Genomic DNA, 12806 nt, shown 5'->3' with positions numbered 1-12806 from the left:
ACTAATATAAATAAAGTAGTCACCGCTGTCACTTCTGACACTTTGTTGTAGAACGGTGTAAGCATATTTAAAAATATACTGAAACTGCTAAATATGATGTTTTAATGTTAAATGAATAAAATACAAGCTTCCAAAACGATGCTTGAATTGTCCGTGTCAGGTTTCCTGGAAACGCATCCCAGAATGCACTGCGCTACCCAAGATGCCTTGCGCTGAAGATAACGAAGATTGTTTACCACACCGGAATGAACGGCGCGTGTAAGAAGATTCTGCTGCACGAAGATGCACACATTCAAAAAATGCAGGTTGGTTCGGCACGTTTCTCCTTTTAACCAAGAATTGTAGTTCTTGCCAAACACCGTATAAAATGTCAATAACATGTAGACTACAGTGTGGTTGCTACTCACAATGACTTGATGAAAATCGCGCTTCGGCAAACTCCAAAATGCCCCCAGCAATTCCAAAATATTCAGTTCCTGTTACAAATCCACAATAATATTCCGCTCATCGACGTAAGAAATATTGCTGATCTTCCTGTCCTGATACTACATCGATGGGACGCTCGGAATCAAACCATTGGTTAAGCATGGGCGGATCTAGCGGATCTCGCGTACGCGAATTTGCGTATTTACGGATTCGCAATCCGCAAAATCCGCGAACTCTCGCGGATTAGCGGATTTTTAAGTTTTTTGTGTTGGCGAGCGTTAGCGAGGATTTGTGGACCATTTTGCAATTGCGAACTTACTTTTCGGCTCGCAACGGCCGCGACTATGTAGTTTCTACATCTGGTTTATCATCACAGGTTCACAGCACCCTCTGTTTCACCACTGCCACCCTCTGGTACTCCCATGCCACCCTCTGGTACATCCTCACTGCCACCCATTAGGTTTGTTTATCACTGTAGATTATGAGGGTGAAAAAAAGCAAGCACACCTGCCCTGCTTCAACTGCCATGAATTAATTTGGGGTTGATTGATGTGTCACTTATTTTTAAACTTCCAGTCTGGCTGGCACCTGCTTCCTTCCTTATCTGTAATTTGCTTTCTGTTGCAGTGAAAGCAAGCACACCTGCCCTTCTTCAACTGCCATGAATTAATTAGGGGGTGATTAATGTGTCAGTAATTTTGAAACTTCCAGTCTGGCTGGCACCTGCTTCCTTCCTTATCTGTAATTTGCTTTCTGTTGCAGTGCAATTTTTTTTCACAGGACCTTTATGGTCTACTTGTAGCTATTCTATGAGCCTGCTGTTTGGGTCATAGCAGGGTCATGGAATAGTTGCAACTAGGCAACTGAACTCTGGAGGGGCCCCTCAGGAAGCACTAGAGTGAATGGTTACTAATGTTAAGTTTGAACTTTTGCATCTGCTGATTGCTTTCAGTTTAGCAAAAATCGTTTTTCTGCAAATTCGCACGATTTGCGGGGCGCGAATCCGTGCGAGATCGATTTCGGAAGCCGCGAATGCGTGCGAATACACTATTTTTTTTTTGCGGCGTGTATGTTCGCGTGATTTTTAGCGTGTTCGCAAGGCGCTTGTAGCTATACGTTTGCGAAGTTACCCTAGCGGTCGTACACGGGCGTGGCCATCTTGTTTGCGTGACGTAATTCCATTTCCGGCCGCTATGTGTAATCTCGCAAAGTGTGCTGCTCGCTAGTACAATTTCGCGCGTGATCGCGAGGAAAATCTCGCGCGAACTTACCCACGCGGTCGTGAATGGGCGCGGCCATCTTGTTTCTCATTCATTGCTATGGTTCTGGGCATGCTTTCTGTATCCTCTCTGAATCTCTGCCATCCTTTGCTTGTTTGAAGTTTATTTGATCTATTTTACTTATTATCTATCCCTCTATTTTTCTAGCTCTCTATTTTTGTGTTTTCTGCTACTTTTTGTTAATTTTAAACTACTTTTTTTAAATCTTTTCTTTTCTTCTTCCCTATTCTATTTCTTCTTTATTATTTAACTCATTTCTGCCCAGACCATGGTAAAGGGAGCCGGGAAGCACCCTGAGAAGGGGAAGGGTCCCGCACCCTGTGCCCGGCTCCAGTGCGGGCGTTCGAGGGGGGAGCTAGTGATGCCACGGGACATCTTTAGCGCGGAGGAGGTGGCCGCACTCATCTTCCACGTCCAGCGCCGCCTCCCCAAGACCATCCTGGGAGGCGGCAAGATCTCAACCGGCTATGGCATCCGGGAGCGCTGGAAGCGGTGGGAGAAGGTGTGCCGGGCCATGTATAAGCTCTCTGGGGTCCGGCGCACCTATAACCAGACCACCCACCGCTGGACGGATATCATGGACCGGGAACAAGACTTGCTGGACGCGCTCGGCGTAGAGGTCCCCGGGCTTGGTGAGTAGTAGTAGCTATTTCTAGCTATTTCATCACTAATCTGTTTTATCCGGCTCTGTTATTTGCAAATCTTTGTTCTTTACCAAGAGCAATAATGCTGCTGATTACATTGTAGGTAAATTATATTTCAAAATCTTCTATGCATTTCAGGTGCACTGCTCTCCTTCTCAGTAGCCTTGCTTGCTACTATGCTTATTTGTTTGTATTTTGTGTTCATTTCATTGGCCTGAGAAATTATGTATGAGTGTAGTGTAAAGAACTGTGTAATGCTAGACACTAAGGGTCATATTTTCAATTACCGGCGCATCCCTGCAAAGTAGCAGGGATGCGGCAGTAATTGTGCGCCATGCCACCACCACCCATTGGCCCAAAACGTCACAGAAGCCTTACGCATCTGTGCCGTAAAGGCGGCGCATTGCTGGAGTTGCGTGCCAACGATGGCGCAGCTCCAGCAATGCTCTGGGGTGCCCTATCTCCCCAATGCTGCATCAAGCCGTACGTCGGCTTCAAGCAGGCGCAGGGTTTGAGTCACGCATCATTGTCCTAAAAGTGACTGATTGACATCTTGTAGATTTCCCTCAGCCACTTTTAGGATTCGTTCCTGCGCAGGAACGCCCTCCCTTGCGCCGGAACGCCCCCTGATGGCGCAGGGCTTTACAACGTGATGCATCTCCCATATGCGTTTTTTTTATGTATACGCCGCACCATGGCGACTCTTTTGTTCTGCCGCTGCGTCACAAAAGTCACGCAACAATGGAGGAAAATAAGCCGCAACGGACTTCTAAATCAGCCCCAACAGACTGAAGTCCAGTCCTTCCTTTAGACACATGGCTATAAGAAGAAATAGTGGTGGTGGTCGGTGGATTGATAGTTTGAGTATTTACTGATCTGCAAGCAGGATGGACTTTGTCTGTCACTTCGCGTGCTGCGGACTGCTGCCTGCCAGGCCTAGGCAAACCTTTTTAGTAGTCTGTTTAGTGAGTTACATAGGAACTTTCAAAGTCAACGGTCCGCAAATCAGGCAATACGAATAACGTAGTATACCACATGAGATAGGTCAATATATCCCGTGGAATAGTTGTCTATCTATTTGCTATTTCTCCAAAATATTTTGTTATTGTTCTTTTGAAATGTTTGATTTGGTTGACAAATCTCATCCATGTTTTCTGGTCTTTCTTTCATGTTGTACATCAGCTCCCCCCAAGGGCAAGAGGACACAGGAGGAGGAGGAGGAGGAGGGTGCTGTTAAGGAGGATGCAGGCCAGGATCGGGCAGGCGAGGGCTCCTTTGCTGGCCCCAGTAAGTTTTAATTTTAATATAGAGTACCTATTTTTTCCTAGCGTTACTCATTCGATTTTTCTAAATCGTCTTTGATCTTCTTGTAGACTGGATCTAAATTCTTATCCTGCCTCGACTATGACTCCCTGTGGTATTACTAGATTATTCTTATTAGTCTGTCTGTGTAGCTAACTAAGATTGCACATTTGGCAATTCCATTGGACTCCCATTCTAGTCAGCAATAGCTCTATGCACTGAGTGCAGTCCTCTGGGATTGTCCATAATGTCTTTTCAAGTCTTCTAAATGGTTATGCTTTGACAATTGCCAACAATAAAAAGGTGAATGACCACCAAGAAAGAATAAGATACTACTTTACTTTTGGTTTGGATAGGAGGAAAATCCATTCTACTACTGTTGCAGGGACAAATCTGCACAAACCGAACTGTGAACACTAAATAGTGCATTGTTTATCAATTATAATCGGCGCAGGTAGACTTTCTTTCCACATACCTCAGTGATATCAGACTTTGAAGAACCCCCAATCTCCTTACTGACTAGATAGTGTGGCAGAGTCATTTAGCTCCCAAAGTCACCGATGATTGATCCCCAATGATCATTAGCTTATCCAACGCAGGACAAGGGTACGGAGTCAGAGTCAAGAAGTGCCAGAGGCACTCATGCTTGCAAAAATTCCAAAACCTTTAGCTCATCCACTCTAGTCTGGAGGACCAAAAACCACAGAGTCTATTTAAGTTTAAAAGCTTTATTAAAAGTAAACACATTTATTAAAATCAAATTTGTCATAAAAGTAAACGTTTAACTGAAAATGGAAAAGTGCTTAGTGCTAACGATTAATTGGACACATTTCTTGTGGAAAAAGGGACATTTTTACTTTAGAGTAGACAGTTACAAATTATTACATTGTATTTCATTTTTTTTAAATTTGTTTATTCCTCCTAGACCAAATATTATATAGTAGTGAGTGGTGTATTCTAACATTCTTAAATGTACTTTGTAGGTGGAACATCTGGTGGCGGGGCCAGCGCGGAGGTGGTGGTGTTGGGCGAGGACTCTGGGGAGGAGGCGGTGCAAGTGCCGGACGTTCCTGTGAGGGTTCGCACGGTGGTGGCGGGAAGAGGTAAGCTATATATTCCTTACTTATTGAGATTGAAGACTGCATAGTGTGCTTTCTGCACGGGTGTATTATAAATCAACCAGGTAGTAGCCTCCTCTAAATGTACTTCGACTTAGCTGTGAAGTTTTTGGTGAGAAGAATCCCAATAAGATCTTAGATGAACTTGATGGATGGGATGAACGAAAAGCGAAAGAATGGTGTAAGTAAGTGTGGAAGGAAGAGAAATTTTATGATGGCTGGCAAAGAAGAATGATATGTGTTTGCTTGGCCCCCGAGGTGGCTGGGAAGGAAAGAATATGGTATGGTGCATGGCTGGGTCAATGATGAAGCAAGGATGGGTGGAAGGACAACAGCCTGGGTGGGTGAAACAGAAACTGTATGTGTGCATATACTTTGAATGGATGGATGCCTGGAGCATGGTATTATCTGACTCTGAGATAGCACATGTGTATCTAGAGAGAGTAGATGGTCACTGGATGAACTAAGTGTTACCTTGAAGAGCATGTAACACCGCACCCGCACGTCCGTTCCAGTGTAGGGAAGGCAAGGAAAAGAAATGGTAAATTTGTCCAATACTACCATGAATAGTAGCAGTAGTTTGTATTGCAACTGCAAGCACAGCATATATCCGGTTATTACGGTGGACACTCCGTACCTCTCTTAATAACTTTAGTTTAGTAGTAGTACGTCATTCATGTGTGGGTGTATCACTGTTCACTCAATAATAAGCAAAGCACCTAAAGTCATCCCACATGTCATCAAATACATCCCATGTGAAGTGATAGATAATCAAATTATTTAGCTTCTTCATTTTCCTTTTCTAGTACTCATTTGCACTGCAGGGTGAAAGGTAAATTAATTAAGCAGTAGCCCTTGTAACAGAGTATTCTCAGTGCCACCCGTAATAGAAAAGTAATAGCTTCACCACCTGCATGTACTGGACCGGTACAGTAACGCAAGTCTGTCTCACTCATCATGGTGTGCGTCTGTTTTTCTCGGGTGCAAGTTCACTGCGCTGGCATTCTGCCGGCTTGCATAAGATAACGTACCAATTTTCCTAAACAAGAGAGAAGAAGAAGAATAAGACTGGTGTACTGTCATAGTCGACTGTAATGGAAGTCCATAGTGGTCGTAGAATTTGTTCATTAAACTCCCACTAATGTTAGAGCAAGGATGCAGAAGTGGGAGGTTAGATAGATACTGTCCTCAATAGTTATGTACTGTGCTTTCAATTTGCTACTTGTACTGTGACACAACTTTCGGCTCAATCACTTTGTGTTATTAATGTTAAGGAGCATTGGTTACAGACTATGTCTTTCTTTCTTCATATAGTTGCTCCTTTCAAATCGACATCACGGAGGGAGCAGGCTCGAATGGCCCGGCAACGGAGGCTGGATGCCACTGTCGCCGAATATCGGCGGCTGGTGGCCCTGGAGGAGGAGGACACGCAGTCAACCGGTGGAACCACAACATCCTCCACAGGGACAGCTGCATCCTCCTCCGTGCCCCCACGGGCTGCCAGCCAGCGCAGTGCTCCAGCGGTACGGAGCCGGGCTAACAAAGCCAACCGCCACCGCCAAGCAGCAAAAAGACCAGCTACCCCCCCACAGGAGTTGCAAGGCACGCCAGCGCCGCTTAGGACTCTGAGTGTCGTACCTGGAGCAGGAGGTCCATAACTATAAGAACTTGGTGGAGAGCCTCCGCTTCGACCATGCCACCCTCCGCAAGGAGTATGATGCCCTGGCCGCAAAATTCACCAGCACCCTCCAGTAGTGGAGTGTCTCTTGCCCTTTTTTTAGAGACTTTGGGGGGGTGGGATTTGGGAGTTGGGTTCTTTTTGGGACTTTTGAAAGACAATCGTTGGGGTTAGGGAAGGTCTTGAGGGAGATTATTTTGTTAGGGCTACATAAATATACTTTTTTAAACGTTATCTGACCATACCTGTTTTTTACTGCTTTTCAGTCTGGTGGGTGGGGGTTTAACAGTAAGTTTGTTTTCCTGAAGAGTCCTAGGACTTTAGTAGTACTACCGTCAATCTCTCGTCTAGTCCTAATACTCCATTATACTACCTCCCACCAAACGCTTATCTTACCTGTAATTTGTGTTAGAAATTAGGGCTAGGCCCAGGGCTGGCTCCACGGGAAATGGGGATTGAGGTTGGCAATCCTGGGCGGATGAAATTTCCTCGTTGCGGTGGTACTAGTGGTGTGACACAGTGGCAGTTGCATGCCTATGGAAAAAAATGAAAACGAAACCTGGTTTTTCCTTACTGTAGCATTACAACGGTTACGGTACGATAGAGAATATAGCAGGTGACAGTACACTAGAACAGTGCCACAATGTAGCATAACCAATGGTAAAGTATTGCAAGTATAACTAGTACTTGCGTTGAATTTATTTGACATTGGCTCCTACTACTACAAGAAATAGTACTGAGTAAGTCTAGAATATATCACCGTATTCCTTCACCAGCCTGTTGCTATGACCTTATCCTCCCCAGCAAGTGTATGGAATTATTGATGTCATTTAGTCAGACATCAAGCAAAACCACACAGCCCGGGGGAAGAGGGTTAGGGTTTGGAAAATGGATGGGAATGGGGGGTTCTTTTTGGGTAGGTTTTGTTGAGAGAAGAAAAAAAAAGCACAGCATGGACAAACAATAATTGAAGATAAAGAAATCTTTGGGTACAAACTGAAGCTAACCACATGCAGTCACACTCATAGAAGAAAACAATGGATACTGTATCTGTATTCTGTATGTTGTTGGAGTTGTCCTGTTGAATTTGGTAAGTAAGTTGCATGCAGCAAACAATTCCTCTTATTAGCGGCACTCCTCCATTCCAGCTGACGCTTCGTCCATCAATGTTGGTGACCAGTGACCACTGACAGAAGACACCCTGTCCACTGCCTGCCTGGCGAATGTTGACTGAAACCCGGCCTGTAGTTATTGAACGGAAAACAGGAAGTGCTATTACAATACCACTGATAAATAAATATAAGGTATGTACGCTGTGTGGTGCAAAAAGTCACACTTTGATTTTCCTAATAGACAGTACAATATTTTTGAAATTGCATAATCTGTCTGAGTCACCTTTTTAAGGATAAATAAGTATGGCCAAATTAATTTAGCGGATCTTTCCCCTCAAGCTAGGTGTACTGTAAACTGTGTTTTAGAACAAAATTAGACCTTCCCAGCAATGCTCCCACCAAGACCCTTACTAAAGACCCCCAATCAGATCTCAAAAAACGAGGCCTAGCAGAAAAATGGTGACAAAACGTACTTTGAAAGTAAAAGTAGGCCCAAATACACCCTTACCCACCGTGGATTGTATTCAAACCACTTGCAAGCAAGCAAAAGTATCCATAGCCAGCATCGCTCCAATGTTGAAAATTAGTACGGTTTGGTGAACATTATCTGCGCCATCTTGCCTCTTCCCCTGATGCCACACTTTTTTTCGTGCGCACCCGCCATTTTAAGATTCCCTGATCAGAGCGAACCCTTTTGCATGCCGCTGGCCCCTGATATAGCCCTTCGCCCTCACTAAGCCTGCACGCTGACCAACCCCCTGCTTGCACCTGCCTTGAACCATAAACCCCTCTTCGGCGCTGCTCTGCCCCAGGCCCTCATCCTGTTCCCAGCGCGACACCTCCCTTCTTCCCTTTCATGATCCCCGGCCCTTAGCTGCAAACCCCCCTTTTCTCCCCGTGTGCCCGTTTGTCTTCCCCGTTCCCAGGCCGACACCCAGCTCTGCCGATACCATTCCTTGCCCCTCCCCGTACAATAGAAAGCTTCCCCCATCAAAGGATCCCCGGGTTGATCAAAGCCCCCACTCCATGAGATCCGATCAAACCCCCCACATTCCGTGAATCGGCGGAATACCCAGCTGCGCGATACTCATCACCTGTTGCGATTAGGGTGGGGACTTCAACTGTAAATGTGTGTGGGAACGGGCCCAAAGGGGAGTTCCGGGAATGTCTTTTCCATACATCAAAGCTTTAACATGAATATGTAATCTGCAATAAAGTCATAAAACAGTGTATAAGAGGCCAGGCCTCAGAAATGTAGGTAGAGCACCTCAGAACGATACCTTCTGCCCGTTTTGTTGTGTTCTCCTCCGGAGAGAATAAAAACCTTGTTTCCTGCCTTCCAGTCTCCAGCGCCTGCCTCTTCATTGATTAAATAACTAGAGGGTCACAGAGGCAATACCGCCGGGCAAATACCGATTGTCCCCGACCCGACTCAGGTTTAACAATTGGCGTCCCAAGCGTGGGGCCCATCAGCGACTCGTGGATCCAGTGGGAGAGGTCCCGACGACAGAGTGAACGACTGCAATAGACCCTCGTCTGGCAGCCGATCATCCGAACTTCACTAGTTCCGAACAGACCTCTCTCGAGTGATCTACGGTCCTGACTGGGAACCATTAGGAGTGCCGTGAGAAATACGAGAAAAAGAGGACGAACGGGCGCTGGATTCGGAAGACAAGAAACTGTCCACATGGTCCGGGTAAGGTCGTGTAATCACAACAAATTGCGAAATGATTGCTTGATTGTTTGATTGCTTGATTATTTATAAAATACTAGTATTACTCTTTGTTTGACCTATTTGGAGATTCACTGTCTGCACACGGAGAAACAGTAGGCTCCTTCTCTTTTGCAAACGGTGAAGGATAGGTAACGTAACCGTCGCGCCTATCTTTCTCCCCCACTGACTCTATTATTTCTTAACGGTTTTTGGGAGACTCCCCACTCCCTCACTGATTAACTGGGTTCTTTAACCCCGAACTACTGGTCACAGATTGTCTTCTGGAGATTCTCTGTCTGCAAACCGGAAACAACAGCTTCCTCTTTGCGGTTAGTGAAAGGGTAGAGGACGCAGACTCTTGCGCCCTACTTACTCTCCCCATTGTCCTTTTTCTATCCTATTTATTTATTTATTAATTGCTTGATTGTTCCGCGTTCTTGGTTACTCTTTTTTATTTTTGTTCATGAGGTATTCACTGCCTGCAAACAACGTAGAATAGGAATATTCTGTCTAGTCTTTGCACCTAGTGATAAGATAGGCACTGCTGACTTATTAGTCCCTCGTTACGAGCCGTCATGTCTGTCTTCTCCCCATTGATTGATAATTGGTTCAGCCCGGACCGTGTATTAGAGGTGGACCATATAGCTCCACTAGAAGGCACCCCTAATAAGGACATGTTCATAAACTATGGATTAGTTACCATAGCCTATAATAAATTGTGGCACAGGTATACCAAAGAAAGTCAAGACAAACAGTGGCCACTGGCAGGATCCTTTGACCTTGATAAAATAGAAACATTAGAAATAGCCCTTCGAAATAATAAGACAACGCCTATTATGCTCGACAGTCTCGGTATGTGGCGCAGAGAGGCTATGCAACGACAGAGAAGAGACGAGGACAAACCAAGTAGAGAAATATACCGACAGGACAACCCCGGGACACCGCTACCCAAAAGTTATCCCCCGACACTACGCAAAAGACGACCAGACTTAGGGCCAGACCAATGCGCTTTTTGTAGATATGTCGGACACTGGAAAGCCCAATGCCCGACTCTACTGAGCGTGAGTAAAGGCAAAGGGCCGACAGGAACGACAGACCGGCAGTATGAGAAAAAGCGCGAGACAAAGAAGAACCCGACTTACATAGACAGACCAGATAGAACCACCACGTTTGATTATGCCCGATGGCACAGATTTCGCCAGGACAATTTCAGCGGCATGCTCAAGTTCTCCTAGGTCGGGCAACGTCAAGACGGGAACCCAGCCTCGTTTTAAATTCACAGACGGAAAGAGATAATTATGACCAATAACTGTTTTATATTCGTCTTGGGTCTTTGTATGTCGTACTTGTACTGTCCCCCGTCTGAGTTTGTGTGTATGTAATGTACGAATCTGCGTCATCCCTCTACACGTGTTTCCGTGTTACTCAACCTCTGTTAGCAGAAACTTAGCATAAAAGCAACCTGGAAAGAAAGAAATGGTAAAACAAAATCCGTAGACCATTGATGAACTTGAACTTTTAATTTAACACAACAAACAAGAAATAATAACGGTAAACTGTAGAAAATGAAAGTCAAACAGAACATTCGCCCCCCCCCCCCATTCTGGAACCTTCCAAAGTAGGGCAGGGTTACGGCTACGCCCAACCAGCGGCAACCCATATAAGGCGGGCCCCGCTGCCAACTCTTGGTCAGGAAATCTTAACATATCGGGAAGCCGGAGGAGAGGCAGGGGCCAGCGGAGTCCAGCCGCAACGGCCCTGGGTAGTTGCCGGTAGTCCCGCCACATGCCTCCTCGATCCAGCCGCAACGGGCCTGGATAGACTTAAGTAGTCCCGCCACATGTCCAGAGAAGAGCGAGGCACCTCTTCCTTTTCTCCTCCGCGACAGCCGCAGCAGCTCTGGGCGGCGGATGCCCTGTCCATACCTCTGCAGGAATGCGTCCAGGTCGGGCTGGGAGGGAGAGGCGACGCGGACGAGCCTCTCCCACCTCCACCGATAGGAGGTCTCCCAGCCCCCGGCCCAACGCCGAACACCCCCAGTCAGGCGATGGTGCCAATACTTGCACAGCACCGAACACACCATGGTGGCACCCCAGTACTTGCGCAGCACCGAACGTGCAACGGTGCCCATATTTTCGGAGCACCGAATATGCAATGACTGCACCGATACTCGTGCCGCGCCGAATGCGTGCCACAGGTGGCCATACTCCCACAGCACTGAGCACAAGACTTGGGGAACACCGGATGTGGGGAGACCTTCATGCGGGGCGATGAAAAAGAGCAGCATGGAGTGCACCGGGAGAAGGAGACGGCGCGAACGAGTCCCCCTCGCCCCCCCAGGTGGGGGCATCACAGCTGCACCCCAGCCGAACGTCCCGCTTTCACACAACAGGGACCTCTTCCTTTCACTCCGAAGGATCTCTTCCACTCTTGCAAACTCGACGAGAGTGGGCCCTGTAGGGCCTCAAAATGGCGTCTGGGTCCGCTGGAAGGCGGGCCCCGGCCACTAGAGTAACTTTGACCAGCAATATAACTCGGACATTTGCCCACTGGGGCACGAGCCCCCATCTCCGACAGCATCTCCGCAGCCTTGAAGACCCTACAAAAGTCCCCGGCGGAACCTTCGGCCTCTGCAGGTTTCCGGTAAGGGACGGCTGCCTTGACCGCCAACGAAACAAACATGACATTGCCACTCCTTCTGTTAGCATGAATTCTAGAACTGCCGAAAAGGACTCTGGTCCAACTGCCAGTAATGGGAAACATTTCCCCCTGATGCTACTTCCGGACTGAGCCGGCCCCGCCCAAAATGGCGCTGGTATCAATCGGAACTTACGAACACCTCGTGGTGTTCCTTCACACTAATACAAACTTGATGTTCTGAGATTTATGTGATCCTCTGTACACATGGCTAGAAAAGACAAGGAGAGCTCACTCGCCGAACATTGTAAAAGGATCCCGTTAAAAATGTTGATTTGCAAATGTACGGTATTATATTTTTATAGCTGATGTATAACCTCATCTACGACGCACACATACGGTATACATATAGGAAATCTGATTGCAACTATTATGATTATGCTTCTAAATTATGAAAATAAATGCCCCCGAACCCCCAGCCAATTAATAGACGTTTTAGTTTCTTACAAATGAATGAATAAAACTTTCCAATGTATTTATTGCCGCAAGACGACACTCCCACTGTACGCGCTTTAGCCATTGCCGTGTCCGACCAAATACGACTGCACCCTCATCTTTATTTTAAAAATGTGGGATCGGTGGGAAAGTTCTTTTCTGTGCACCCTACTCTGCTCTCTCTTTAAGGTTGAAAGAAGATGGTTGCCCAGCCCTGGAGGTCGGATCGGATCGACAACACGACACTCTGCCTTCAAAGTACGCGACTGAGTCATGAACTCTCGCATGGAGGGAGACCTCGACTTCCAAGGATGGGTAAAACGAACGGTGTAAATGAGGGAATGTAAAGGAAGGGTGAAATGAAATGATGTAAATATTATGAAGTACAACGCTCGAAGGT

Source organism: Lissotriton helveticus, chromosome 3_2, assembly GCF_964261635.1.
Source record: "Lissotriton helveticus chromosome 3_2, aLisHel1.1, whole genome shotgun sequence".
NCBI classification, from domain to species: Eukaryota; Metazoa; Chordata; class Amphibia; order Caudata; family Salamandridae; genus Lissotriton; species Lissotriton helveticus.
Note: the sequence above shows the minus strand (reverse complement) of the source record.